Source organism: Mercenaria mercenaria, chromosome 3, assembly GCF_021730395.1.
Source record: "Mercenaria mercenaria strain notata chromosome 3, MADL_Memer_1, whole genome shotgun sequence".
NCBI classification, from domain to species: domain Eukaryota; kingdom Metazoa; phylum Mollusca; class Bivalvia; order Venerida; family Veneridae; genus Mercenaria; species Mercenaria mercenaria.
In genome coordinates this window covers 100953215-100968914 of record NC_069363.1, presented here as the reverse complement: position 1 = coordinate 100968914, position 15700 = coordinate 100953215, and the positions used below count along the sequence as shown (strand labels likewise).

At 33.1% G+C, this 15700-nt stretch overlaps 1 protein-coding gene across 2 annotated transcripts in view; it reads right to left on the bottom strand.

The window, feature by feature from the left end:
- Nucleotides 1-15700, bottom strand: part of LOC123523842 (peroxidasin-like) — a 74050-nt gene that overhangs the window by 40895 nt on the left and 17455 nt on the right. The gene's annotated exons all lie outside the window — the stretch shown is intronic.

Sequence of the window (15700 nt, the reverse complement as noted above, 5' to 3'; positions counted from 1 at the left end):
TTACAATTTGAATAGAAAACAATGAAACTGATAAGTTTAAAATGTTCTGCCATGCTGGTTAAGTGGATGTTTACTTCTTTAAGACTTGCGTGAAAGCTGTGCACTAGATACCGCCAATCTTAATTGCATCTATAGATCAATTTCAAATGTGAAAACGAAAAGATGTTGAAGAAATAAACATAAAACATACGGTTAATATGGAAAGAAGCTAATGCACTAAATCAGACGAAGTAAATGCTACTTTTGTTAGCACGAAAAAGATATGGATTTGCAAGTTATGAATATGACTTTGTTCAAACTCTGCTCTCCCTATACTGCGCTTGTCGCTATTTAAAAAATCCAGCTGTTACACATACACATGTCGAATTTTGGTAGCGACAAATCATACTTATGGTGCACAAGATTTGTAAGAAACGTAGAATGAAATGAATTTTGGTTGTTTTATCAACAACATGATCCCCATTCTCTTCGTGTTGATAATGACGTCTTACTTGTGTTCACCAAAATGGGATTAGGAGAATCCTTTCACTTTAAGCTCTCATGTTTGTTCAAATGGTATTCTAGGGTCATAATATACTCAAGATCAAAATTTAATGAAAAATGACCGTCACTGTTCTCTTGTTTTTACGACGATATCGTTCATCAAAATAATATTCCAATCAATTATAGGGATGCATTACATTTTCATTAAAGCCATTTTGTAGTTGATGTGCACATATCGAATACGTTTTGGTACTTTGCTACAAAATGGAATTGTGTCTAATGAAATTTGGTTGTTACTATAGAACTACGTAAGTTGCACTGCTGCCATTTTGAGGCGTAACAGAATAAGATTAATGCTTACAGTCATAAAAAAAAACAATTTCAGAAATTCTTATATCTTTCTTTTTATCAAACTAATGAATGAGGCTTCGATTGTTTACGTTTTGTCTGTGTTCCTGTCTATCTATTTGTACATTAATGAGCCGTGCCATTTTAAAACCAACATAGTGGGTTTGCGACCAGCATGGATCCAGGCCAGCTTGCGCATCCGCGTAGTCTGGTCAGGATCCATGCTGTTCGCTTACGGTTTCTCTAATTACAATAGGCTTTAAAAGCGAACAGCAAGGATCCTGACCTGACTGCGCGGATGCGCAGGCTGGTCTGGATCCATGCTGGCCGCAAACCCACTATGTTGGTTTTCCCATGGCGCGGCTCATTTCTGTTTTACTGTATTCTCGTTTACATTTAGTAATATATTTTCAAAATCTACACATATCACATATAGTTTACCCACCGCAAATGTTGTTTTTCCTAAATGCGGGTTATAATTTTTTGCATTCATAAATTATAACCAGCAGAAGATTATTTCCTATCGGCAGTCATATATATTAATTTGCAAGAGGTTCAGCACAGTCGAGGGGAACCAAGATGAACATCCGGTATGCGAGAATATTTGTGGTAAGCATTCGTCACGAATATGTTGCTGTTGCTTTTGTTTATTTTAGTTTACAATTTAAGATTACTTGAAATGACACAACCAGATTGGCATTATAAAATGACGTCTGCTGGGAAACGTGTTTTCTTCATTATGAAAACTTACAAATTAAACATGAAATAGTACATTCTTCAAAGAACTGAGAATTAATCATGTTTATAAATGACGTCATCTAGAAATCTGTGATAGCGATAAGACATTCCACACTGATGAGATAACAGTATCATATAATTGAAAACGGATATTCTAAAGGAAAGAGTATGCTTATAATTGATTTACACGGCTCCATATTTACATATATTATGAGTAATAGCTTTGTATATTAATATCCGCATGATCAAATGGATAGAATTTGAAGCATTTCTCACTTCTACTATCAAATAAAGTGACATGCATTTCAAAAGACATTACATATATGATGTATTAATAAAGACGCCGATAATTTTGTGGCGTTTAAATTGAGATGCCATCTAAGAATCATAGAAATACTTATCTTTCATGAAATTACACGAGTTGTAATGTAGCTTCAGCAAAATTACATTCCAAAACAATAAAACACGAAATCGGATTATATTAGTTTTAAAGTTTGAAGTTAAAGAACAAAATAATTAAGATATCTGACTTTGGTGATATGAATGACTGAAAATATGAATAAAACACTGTCCAGAATACATTACTACCATTCTGACGTACATTTTATATTTTTAGTTATTCCAATGAACCATTATCCCATCAGAAATTTAAAAGTCATTGTTTTTCTAATAAACTCAATGATTTCATATTTTGTCTTTTTGGCCGACATCTCAAAGAATATGACCACATTGAAAAAAAGAACAACGTAAAGGATATGTAAACATTACTATATATTTTCAACAGTGCAAATGAAGCTTTCAGCTCAACCCTTAAACCTTGGTGCTCATCCCTGTAATAGTGCATAACATTTAATTACCAGACTACATCAACAAGTCGCATGAAAGACTGGCTTTCAAGGACCGATTTGTTGATTTGTTCAAGTTAATTACATCTGTACTAAGTTACCTGCCCTGCTTCTTTGAAAAAAGAAAAGAAAACATGTTTACAGGAAAATCGCAACTGCAGAATCAATTTCAGATTATGTCACATAATTATATGTGCAGATGTACATTAACTTCAGTTAAGTTGCGATCAGCTGGTTTAATATATTTTTGAACAAATACAAACATTGAAAAGAAAGATATCAGTATGCATTTATGCAGATTTAATATGACATATCTAACGATACACGACACTTAAACGACATTCTGATGTTACATACGTTTCAGCTCCTTGAAGTTTTTATACATTTAGAAAGGAAGAAAATGTTAATGTAAAGGGTGCTAAAGAAAAAGAAACGCTGCTCCGTGACATGCAAGCCTGAAGTATAGGGTCTTCTGTCAGTTAATATGAAAAGAAGGCGTTCTAATTAAAACAGACACGGTTTGTCTTGATCAAGTATTGCAGAGGCCAAGAATTACATCACATTTCATGTACTGTCTTGTCAGTAGTCGGAACAAAATTAAACAAAAATAAACGTGCACGCATTGACTTTGTTGGCAAAAAGTCATCCTGACAGAAGTATTTACAGCATCACGATGTACAATTATCTTGATATTAGTATATTATTGCATTCCTGGAATAATGTTTTACACCAAATGTCTGTGTTGCTGCTGTTCCAGAACCTCTTTTTCTTCGCTTTTTGCAAGTTATTAGAAATTTATTTTGCATTATTAATATTCCCTGGTGTATTTTAATGCTTTTATCTTCTGATTACGCTTCGTAGCTTGCTCTGCTTTTGTCTGATTATATCATTTTGACAGATGTTAATGCATATGAAAAATGTTTTCGTTTCGCCTTGAATTTATACTACAAATCAAAATGTTATATAACTTAAACACACTTTTTTGTCTGTAGAGCCATACATCAACTTCTCGTTTCCTGTTATATGTTTTGTTCATTCTAAACTTCCTATATGTGAGATGTCAAAATATTTATACAACTTAGCTGCTAGATTTGAAATACTAGACTCAATATTAAATAATTATATATTTATTGCCGCAGTTCATTTTAGATATAATCAATTACAGAAATTTGTTCTTGTTTTACAACTCACCAGTGTACACCTGAACAATTATATATCATTACCACAATTTTCAGTGACTCCCTTTTCCCCTTTTTTCAACGAAGTGCACAGTAGCATGGCTTTTCGAATATGCTGAGACTGATAATGAAGTAACCCAAATGTAATGTTTTCTGACCATTTTGCATGATGGTAAATAAGGGACAAGCAATAATTTGTGATGCACATGTAAACCCCTTCAAGATACTGCAATTATCTGCCAATTAACCTATGACTCATATTAATATAACAAATACTTTTATACTATAGTACGAACTATCAAGAAAATGTCGTGTTTTGTTTAAAGTACGTCACTTTCTATCAACTACTTTTTCAAGAGAAATCCACTTAGCAAGACTATCACATCAGTTCCGATATTGACACATTCAAGTGGCCAAACAGACACCCACTGTATGGCCTGAGAACATCGGGACATTGTCAAGTGGAGAGGTGCTCCATATGAAAGCTTTGCACCAAATACCTTCTATTTTAATTACACCTTACCAATATGTTATGAAACATTCAAAGAGAATACTAGGCAACTGCTCTGATACATGCAATACATGTCTGGGAAATAAAAGCAATTTAATACACCAGATGTATTAAGTGACATAAAAATGTATTATTTATATTCTATTTGACCTCCTTTGGCACTCGTATGAGTTCTTAACACCATAGAATATTTCATTTAAAAAATACTGACAGGAGAGGCTAAAGCTTAGTAAGAATTTAATATTAAGGTAGATCTTCAGTGGTGCATTCATTGTCATAAAAACGTATGGTCATATTTGCTTATTTTATAGTATACCTCCGGATGTTTATATGTACCTTCGCTTGTATGCATGTCTGTACGTCTGTCCTTTTGTTAATTTAGTGCTTCTACGATTTTTGTAAGTTATTTCTTTAAGACTTTCCACGGGTGAATATTCTAGATTTTATTTAACAAAATGAGATATTTTGTTATGTAAGGATAGAATTTTTTTAATTAAGTTATTTGGTTTCATTATATGATTCATGCGCCGTTCCTACAGATCACGGTTTCTCGTGTTTTTGTAACATTTACCTCTCTCAATGTTTCATTTAAATAATATTGTTATATTACCCTTGCTTCGAGGGTTATTTTCTTAGTAACAAAATTTGACAAAATAAACACGTAAAGAAAGAAACTTCAAACAGATGACTTGTAACTTGTGGCTATGTAAAACATATTTTGTGTGCAAACACTGAAAGGAGTTGTTTATGAGATATTCTACCAATGAAGTTATCAAAATTTTGTAAACTGTAAAATATTATTTCATGGTTTTAACAGATTTACAACGAATTTTATTAAAACTGTACTTTTTCTTGTATATAAAGTTATTTCAAAACTAGTAATTTATTGCAAATATTACATTTCTACAAAACCCTATAACTGCTGGTCTGGATTTTACATTCCCTACGAAAACACGTTGATTGAAAGTACAAACAATGAGTAATATTCTTATATTAATGTCTGTTACAGAGATTATATAATCATGAATTCTAACCATTTTTTTCTGTCCAGAAAAAAGGTCATGTTTATTTCTTATTTTCCGTACCTCTGGGTATATACGTACCTAGATTTATAAGGCTATAGGAGTACTACGCAGTGCTATGTAATTATTCAGGGTATGCCAATTTATCTGACAGAAATCAAGAATCAAGCAAATATGTGAATTTCTGACATCTTATGTTCAGGAGTAAGTACAAATTGCGAAGGGAAACCTATATAAAGACTGTTCCGGAGACCATCTTTTCTGAAAAGATATTTACTCAATTATTCGCATCATAAACTTTTTACGAGCACCAAACATATGTTTACGGTGTGTTTATTAGTGATTTACTATATATAACGACATACCGAACACACCAAGTGTTAGTCAGTGTCAGTAGCTTGCCAAATTATCTAAAATAATACTAATCAACTGTTCCTGCCTATCCTACATATTCTATAAATATTCTTCTTGTAAATTTCATGATACCTTTTGACAGTATTTTTCTCGTAATGTGCCTATAGTACCATTTCACCAGTATTATAATATTAAATAACCTTTTCTATGTCTCTAACGAAGTTATATACGCAGTATAGGAATATCTATGCTCCTTCCATGACAAAAAAAAATCTTAGACGAAGGCGATCGACGGATTCTTGAAAAATGGCGGTAAAATGAATGAAACATTACAATACGTTACTATATACATAGCGCGGTGCCTTGAGGGTGCTTAGCATGATGTGGATACAGCAACTTATTAGCTTTGGCATTTAATTAAGATACCGGTTAAGATAAGATTGTGCATGTGATAGAATGTTTATCTTAGAAATGCTATGAATGTATATGAACTGCAGTATAGGAGTGTATTTTGCATAATAACTTTTTCTTGTAATTAGACCCATTTACTTCCAATTTAATTGAACGTTATTTTGATCCAAATATATACAAGCACATTAATTGGACGTTATTTTTATCAAAAGACTTATCTTAGATGTAAGATGTCGTACAGAAAGCAGGAATAGTTTATTGCGCAAAAGTGTTCTCTCTTGTAAACAGATTTACATCGATCATATCTCATATTTAAAATTTTTCACTGAAAGTGTTACGTTAAAATTCAGTCATTTGTATCTATAACAGGCCATATGATTAATCAACAACAGAAAACTAATGAAAGTAATTTTTAAAAATGTTTCTCTACACTCGATGTAAATATCTGAGTTTGAAACACATACTACAAATACTCTGAAAAAGGTCCATGAAGGAAAACAGCTGTCAGTTTCAGTGCATGTGGTTGGCAAGCCATATTATATTGTTAATATACCATATCCTGTTATATGATTATTGCTTTCTCATAATATGTCTAGCAATAAAATCATGATTATAATCAAAATTCCTAGAATATATTAAAGCCGTAATATTGTACAGCCATGACATTAAATGATATGTTACGTAATGAAATTTGAATTGCTCAAACTTTAATGTCAGTGTTGATGTGTCTGTACCGAGATGGTATGAAGACAGCGGCCTCGACGGCTGGTTTAAAACTATTTTTGAAGCATTTCATATGTTATATTGCGTTGTTAAAGTATCATACATCATTTCATTACAGACAACTCAGTCATAAGACGAATTATAGTATTAAACTAAATTTCCTTTTGAACAATGGGTTACAGTTTTCTTAACATAGTTTCGTTACTATATATATTCTATGTGTGCAACAATCATTGTCTCTGTGGCGACTGATACTTCTGTTATTAAGCTGTGACGCCAATAAGCAATGTCACAATCAATGAGGAATGTCTTATGTAATCCCCATTCAGATTCCCATTTTATAAAATCTTCAGTATAATTTGGGTTGCCCCTTATATTCCTAATATAATTAGATCAACATATATATAAGTATAGTCATGTTTGCTTCGATATTATTAAAATAAACTTCTACCCTACATTTTTTCTCTTTGATTTTTTTTCATTTGAGAACAACTGCTCTAACGACGCAAAGAAACATATCTGACAGAAACAGGCTCAACTTCATCTCTTGAGTTGGATTTCATTAACAGCAACGTGTTGTTCCACATCTTCATTAATTTCTCTGTAAGTTTCACTGTTTTCTTATCCATTCACCTTCCAGCCTTTACTTTTATAATACAGTCAAACCTGTGTTAAAGACCACCTCTGAACAGAGACCACCTGGCTCTAAAGATCACATTTTTGTTTCTCGTTTAAACATTTACAGTGTAATTTAACCTGTGAGTAAAGACCACCTCCCAGTTAAGACCACATTTTAGCTCTTCCAAAGGCGGTCTTTATAGACAGGTTTGACTTACATCGTATACGTTTTCACAGACGTTGATTTTGTCTATGTAACCAAAGTCTTCAATTTGTTTAAACAAAAAAACAAAAAACAAAAAAGAAACGTTCGAGTAAAATGGATTTTGCTGGCATAGACACAATTTCGTAATCACGAGGTGTCAAAATATTTATACACATTTTTGCTCGACACATAACTATGTAAATATTTACTATTACTGTTGTCTCTGAACAAATATCTGCCTGAGGATCTGCCCATGATTATAAACATTAAATACAACAGAAAAAGGAATTAAACTGCTAATGAACTTGATATAATAAACACAGATATTATTTTTTTGAAATAACATGCATTCAAATGTACGGTTCCAAACCCTTTCTGAACCAAGTATAGTATCAGACAACATAGCGAGGTCGGTAAGATTGTACTGAATGAGGACGCCCATTTTGCTCGTTCGTGCTTTAGTAAAGTTCACTGTCCTAGTCATTTAAGAAATACGACAATGAAAACGGGAAAGCCTCTGAACTGTTGCTATAGAATCAAACTGTTTCATATTCAATGTATAATCACTCTACTTCGTCTTTTGTTTAAAGCACAAATCTCTTTCTAACGAAAGGATGATCCGCCCGGCAAGGGCAAGTCTACAAATAGGTTTGTTACATTCAAATGCTCTTATAGACACCCACTGTATGGTCCTGGATCATTGGGTCAATTTGAAACAGACGAAGCTGTATGTAGATGCTTCATGTATATAGAATAAAAAAATGAAAAATGAGCATTAGAATGGTGAAAGACATTTTTTTCTCGTAGGTTTAGTAGTTATATTGAAAACATATATTTACTTTATATAATAAATTCGCAAATAATGCTTATTTGAATGAAATGCGTTTTCTACATATTTTTAACAGCACATAAAGACAGGCATTTTCCTTTAAGGGTTATTCACGTCAAGACAGATGACACCAATGTAATATTTTCGACATTTTTCTTTGAAGGTTGCATGAAATGGGAAAAACAGAAAGACTTGATAGATAGATGATTGCTGGGAAACATGTTTTCTTCGTTACGCAAAGTGACAAAGTAAACATGATCAAATAAATGATTTGTAACTTCTGGCTATGTATATACAAACATACCTTAGATACAAAAACGTAATTAATTTGTTTATGAATGAGGTTGTTGTCATATAAATGAAACATTCAAAATCGTGTTATGGATGTCTGCTATTCGATTTTATAGGTTATTATTTAAGTTTTAAGAGAAAGCTGTTTTCCTAAAATTACAAATCTTAAAAGTATGTATGAAAAACTCTGAATTGGAATCCCCTGACAGAAATTTTGACTTGGTCAGCTATAGTTGTAAAATATTATATGACAGTCGTTGTTTTCTTCATCTACTTGGCGTGGTTCCGGGAAATTTATTACAACAGTCTACAACAGAAACGTTTTAAAGCTTTGCCTCCTTTCGTTTGTCGACACGACAAAAACACGACAAAATATTGCGTTATACGATCAGCATAACAGAAAGATTGATTATTATTGCAGACTACGAGCAGAAGTATGAGTAATGCACTAACATTAATATCTGTATAATTAATTATTTAATGATGTCGTTCAGCGAATGTGCCAACTATTTTTACCTATCTCCGTGACAGAAGGATTGGCAGTTCTTTGATAGCAGTACTACGTTTTTCTTGCTGCACGCAAAAATTATAAATAAGAACATCAAATGGAATCACTTATATTACTGCAGTGTGAAAAGTACTCGCTCCATTAAACTTTCTGACAGCAAAGCTTGTGTATTAAACACGTGTTTACAGCATGTTTAATAGTAATTTACCACATAACAACAGATTATAACAACATGCTTGTCATTTGGCAAAAGCTTACCAAAATATCTAGACAAAACACAAGAAAAACGGCGTCTGTATGCCTATTCTTATATAGTATCCACTTTGTTGGATAAACATTTTTATGTAATATCTTTATACTTTATATTTACTGTAAATTAAAAGAAAATACACAAAAGATGGCGGATAGGCAGATTTTAGAATGATATAAATAAGTTATTTATAAGAAACATGTATCTTTATACTGAAGTCAGTAAAGATTAAAAGAAATTGTCCAGCTACATGATAGGTAATCATTTGTAAACCGCTCTAACATTACTTTATTTTCAACATGTTACTTAGGCATGCATATAGAGCTTTAGAGAGAAGAGACATGCACTGATGTTTTGTAGGGTGGATATATTTGAAGTATTAGTGTTGGCGTTTGATTAAGATGTCGGCTATGATAAGATTGTTAACATGATAGGAAACCTGTCTCGGAAATGTTCCGAGGCAAGAATTGTCAGAATGCTGGAGTTTCTGCCTACCTGGAATGTGAGAGTCACATGCTTTTTACAAATCAACTTAATTTTTTGAACACTATGATTATAAAACTTACACGATCCGGTACAACATCATCTGGAACCCAGGAGAAATTTGACATAAAAATGGTAAAACTAGAACTCCATTTACGTACAATCCTTGTATACAAATACAAATGTTATTTTATGTCTAGGTTCACAAATATTTTTAAAGCAAATATCAGAGATGAATTTTGAACCATTATTGCGTAAATATTTTATATTACTTGAAATATTATTGTATGTACTTTTATATCTAAGAGATAATATATCCCAAACAATGATTTGTCGTTGAATGAAGCAATCTGGCTTCGTTTTATTATTCATAAGTGTTTAGTTTTTATTTTATAAAACATGCCCTGTAAGTTAGTGTATTCTCTATAGATCATTCATTACCTTCATACGTTTTGACCTAAAGTAATGAAAATGCCTATACTTGTTGATTTGCATTCGACGGAGATTATCTCAGTATATTGCCAATTAACCTTTGTTCGTCACTCACACAGGCGGCATGTTAATGACAATTCATCTCTCTACCGGGATAAGTAACTTGTTTTAGTCATGGCCTCTTCTTTAGAGCACTTATGTCTTTATCAAATATTTCATCAAAAGGAAAGGTCAACAACTGGTTTTGGTATTGACACATTCAAGTGGGTCGGATAGACATTCACTGGTTGACCTGAAAGCACGAGGCCAATGTCAAGTATATAACTCTTCTGGAAGCTTTGTAATGGTAACCAACAATCTTAATTGCATATCCCTCAAAAGTTTACATCACACGTGTTATAGAGGATGCACATGAAAAGACCACTAACCAAATTCGACCTCACTTTTATCGTGTTTGTGGTGGACATCATTAACGAGTTGAAGTAGTTCCATACAGAGCTCCTGTTGATTTTGCCTCATCAAGTTAATCACACTTTCTACTTGGCAAAAGTTGCTCTTAATGTATCAGTGCAATAAAATATCATAAAAAAGGTTACATCCCATAAATTTGTTACACCGAAAGCTAAACAAGGATGAGAAATCGACAAACACGAAGTAAACAATTTAATGTTTACAGTGATGATCTCACTATCATAAAAGTCCTATTTTCGTAGATCTTCAACATTATATTCGGATCTTATAACCATAATAAATTTAAATGATTCTCTTTGAGCAGTTGTGTTTCGTTTAGTGCTCATGTTTATACTGTCTTTATTTCTTAATACACTTGGTTACCTTGCAATCGCACCTATGCTTTTTTGGCAAAATATTCTTCACACAGATTTTTTCTAAAACTTCTGGATATATACAGCAAATACCAGACCATGATTAGAAAATGTTAATCACAAAATTGCTTTACACAACATGATTACACACTGTAATAATGTACTAGGAGACCAAGTGCACTGCTAGAGCTTCGCGCTCCTGTCCCGCATCTTTGAGGTGAGTGCAGAATATTTCTGTGGACAGCGAAGTTTTTATTTAGCATGGTTACATTTAATGATATTGTTTTTAATCCTTACTCTTCTATATTTCTAAAATAGACTGGTCCATTATTCAATTTGGGCAGTACTACATATCATTTAAAGGGCATTTCCCTGAACATTTACTGACTGAATAGCGAACAGTGCAGACCATGGTCAGACTGCACGGACCTGCAGGCTGATCTTGGTCTGCACTGGTCGCAAAGGTAGAATCACTTGCCACCAGAAGGGTAAATATAAAAACAAGGCATGCGGAATACCAATATCATAGCATCATTGTTTCATTGTACATTAATTGTTAGTAATAGTTAGTTATGGACATGCAATTATGACTGTGGGATTAATTAGGTACTGAAGCTTCTTGACAAATATTAAGACAAGTCTACCGTGCTGCCAATATATATAAAGAGCGGTTGATGCCGACCATTGTGAAACCTATATACACATCCGCTGTTATAGCGTATACAGCATTTCCACGTTATATTTCTTCCTCCAAAATCTGTACATTTGAACTACTTTGCAAGTTTATCTTGCATAAATCAAACAAATATTTTGATTTCTTAACTTTTATGTTAAAATTATGTATATATAGGGCGAAATGAAATTTAACAGCTGCTTCGGGACACGGCTTTTTAATAACTCTTAACTAATAAATAGGACACATGTTACTTTATGTGAACAAAGTTCTAGGCCAAGGCAAAGGTTTGCCAAATTATCTAGAAAACGCCTTTTTTCTGTGAGACATTCATACGCATTTCACTTACCTGATGTCTTGCTTCAAATTATTTACACATTACGTTAATGTAACTTAAACGAATACGCTCCAAGTGAGACGTTGGAGTCTAAGAAACATACACACTGTGAGGCTAATTAAATAATATATTACTGTTAATAGAGGCACATGATATATCGTTTTGTAATGGGTCTTAAAATGATAATGTTCACAATAAGACTGCACTGTGGTAATCAGTCTACATCAGGCTTCAAACCTATAAGCGTTTGGTAACTAATTTAGAACTGGTAAGAAGTAGTTTGATAAAAGATAAGAATAATAGTAATTAGCTACATAATACTGGTCAGAGATCGCATGAACTATTAATGTAGGTAGCCAAGTCCAACCATCCGTCTATCGGCTCTATGACTAGGAACTTGAAGTAGTAAATAATCCTGGCATTTGTTGTAACTGGACTGAACTCACGATGTCAGCACACGAAATATTTGCTAAGTAAAATTAAGTCACGGTTGGAAAAAATCATTCAGTTATTTTATACCCCATTTTAAGTTCAGAATATACCTTGATTTTTTTTCTCAGCATTTTAACATCAAAGGATACATGAACAGGACACATGGTTGATTTCGTATCAAGACACGTTTTTGCCATTTCTAAAATGTTTAGATCATATTAACTGTAATATCAAGTCTCGATAAAAGTAATACAATACAGTTTTTTTGCTATTTTCCTTTAGCATGTCGTAATATTGTAAATAATACATTACAAAGAGCTCATTTTATATTTCTAACATTATGCTCTTGCAATGAATTACCAACTATCTTGATCTCAATATTCTCATAATAAATTTTTTGCATTATCATGTTGCCTTTTTCCGAAAAAGTGATATCTAAATTTGTGATCTAATTGTTCTTGTTTGGTCCATCGTCATACCGGGTTCCGAAAGCCCTTTCAGGAATTATTGTATGCACAAACGAATACCTGAGTTGAAACAACAAAGTTCAAGACCGGTGGCTTGAGTCAACCTTTGAAAGGGATTGCCCTCTCGCGGGGGCTCAAACCGATATTCACGAGGATCAAAATATACGAATAATTAGATATTATAAGAGCATAAGGTTTTGTAACCTCAAAGGAAATGGTTAATGTTGGTATGTTTTCATAATAGAGAGAGAGAGAGTTATATATAATATACGTTAGGAAAATGGTAAATCCCCCCTCCGGATACTAGTAGCGTACAGTCTATTCATTCATAGTTTTCATTTCATGTAAAGCTTAAATGTTTCAACTGTGAATGAATAACTTTGAAAATCAGCAGTAAGTTTTAAGTTTGGATTCTCGGTTAATAAACTGCATGGTGTCTGACTTGGGAAATATGTTGCATGATTATTTATACAGATGCACACCTGAGTTCAACCGGTCTAATATATTTTTGCTAAACTCTAGTTTTCAATGTTAAATATTAATGAAAAAATTATAGGATTTATGTAAATTTTGTATGATAGTGTCAGATTATATAATATGAATGTTAAATGGTATTTCACTATTTGGTGTTAATCTGCATACATTAGTTTTATCTACTGAATAAAATAAAATGATATCACAAAATGACAGATGTTCACACTGCCGGTGTATAAAGTTATACGAGAACGATGGTTTAGTGTGTTTGAATGGTATACAAAGATGTCATTATTATACAAAGATGTGGTATAATCACCCGAGACAAGGTCAAGGCTCTATGATTTTAAGTAATATCCTAGGTAATGTCCTTGCCGATAACAAAAATTACAAACACTGCGGAAGGAAGGTTTTGTACATGGAATATTGTGGGGGTTAGAGTGAGGTGGGTGCGCACCATAAACCGGTTTAAGCTCCTCAGTGGTGGTTTTGCCACTGACCGTTCCAAGGCGGTGCCCCACTACATGTGTTCCTTTAATTTTTCGTTTTGCTTTGTATGTGTGTATGTTGGTACTGTACACATCTGTGTGTGAGTTCCGTTTTGGGGAGGGTGCATTGGAGTTTAACCTAATTTAAACATTTGTCCGCCACTTTTATAACTGTAAAAGTATAAAGTATTGTGTCAACGGAAATATGTCTCTGTGACATCATCAATAAATAACACTAGTCTACGCATAATCTCTTGTTTAAGGCACTTATATCTCTATCAATATTTCAACAAATCAGGGTCATCGATAGGTTTATATATTGACGCTGTCAAGTGGGTTGGATAGACATTCACTGAGGGCATGAGGACAATGTCAAGTACGCAATTAATTCTTCTGGAAACTTAGAACCGGGTACCACTAACTGTAATTGCATGTCTCGCAGTTTGAAAGGTTAATACGTGTTATAGAAAAACTATTTGAACAAGATACGTGCGAAAAGAACCAATTTCAAAAAAAAAAAAGTTTATTAATATCGGCCTTGGTTTTCTTGCGCTTGTAGCAGACATCCTATAAGAGCTGAAATAATTTTCAATATGACGCTGATGACTTTGTCCCAACTTCCCTAAAGAGTAAAATTCGTTTACCTGCATGGCCAAAATTATGCTAAAACTGTTTTACCGCAATGATATACCGGTATTCATCAAAAAGTTATATCTCATAAATGTGCTGAAATAAATTCCTGACGATGAAAGCTAAACAAGGATTAGAAGTAGACACACGCATAGCACTTTACAATTTAATGTTTACAGTGATGATCTCACTGTCATAAAACTACTATTCATACATCTAATTTATTATGTCCGGATCTTATATCCACAATAAATTTGAAAATATTGAAGAATATTCTTCAAGTAGCAGCTGTGTTACTTTCAATTACTGTTATTGAAATTGCTGTTTTTGATTGTTCTATTGCTGGTTTATTCTCCGCATAATACATTTGGTTCTCTCACAATCGCGCCAATGCAAGTAAGCCAAATATTCTTTTTAACAAATGCTGTTGATGATTTGTGAAACATGGCACAGGTCAGATAAACTTAATTAAGAATAAGAAAGTGTGAGCATTGCCAAAGTATTCTCAACATTTTAACATCAAAGGGTATACCTACAGAATATATGCATGATTTCATATTAGATAATATTTTTTGCAACACATCTCCTGCAATATCAAAACCTAACGAACTCTGTAATCAAGTAATACAAAACAGTTTTCACCTGGCGAGCAAATGTACTGTTGTAAATATGAAATAATTAAAAGAACCTTTTTGTGTTTTTGATATTATGATCATGCAATAAAAAATCACTTGATTGAAAGTCCTGTAATCAATGTAATACGTCAAAAATGTAACATGCTATGTGTGACTGTACATGTTTGGATTATATTCATACCGACTGTTATGTTCATATGAGAAAGGTCTTTGCTAGAATTATATGTGATATACGAGACACCGCAGGGAAACCAACACCGTCCCACAACCAGCTGACAGGTGCAATTGTCATGTCCCAAGGTCACAACATAGTGGACAGAAGATAAGGGAGCAGCAGCAAGCAAGGAGGTTCCACAGCAAGCAAGGAGGTTCCACAGCAAGCAAGGAGGTTCCACAAGCCTTTGGTTAATGTTCAAGACAGAAGTGTGTACATTTTCTCTCCGAATGGCATGTGGTACAGATGCAATTTTTGTCTTCCTTTTCATACATGCAGTTTCATATTTATTTTGGA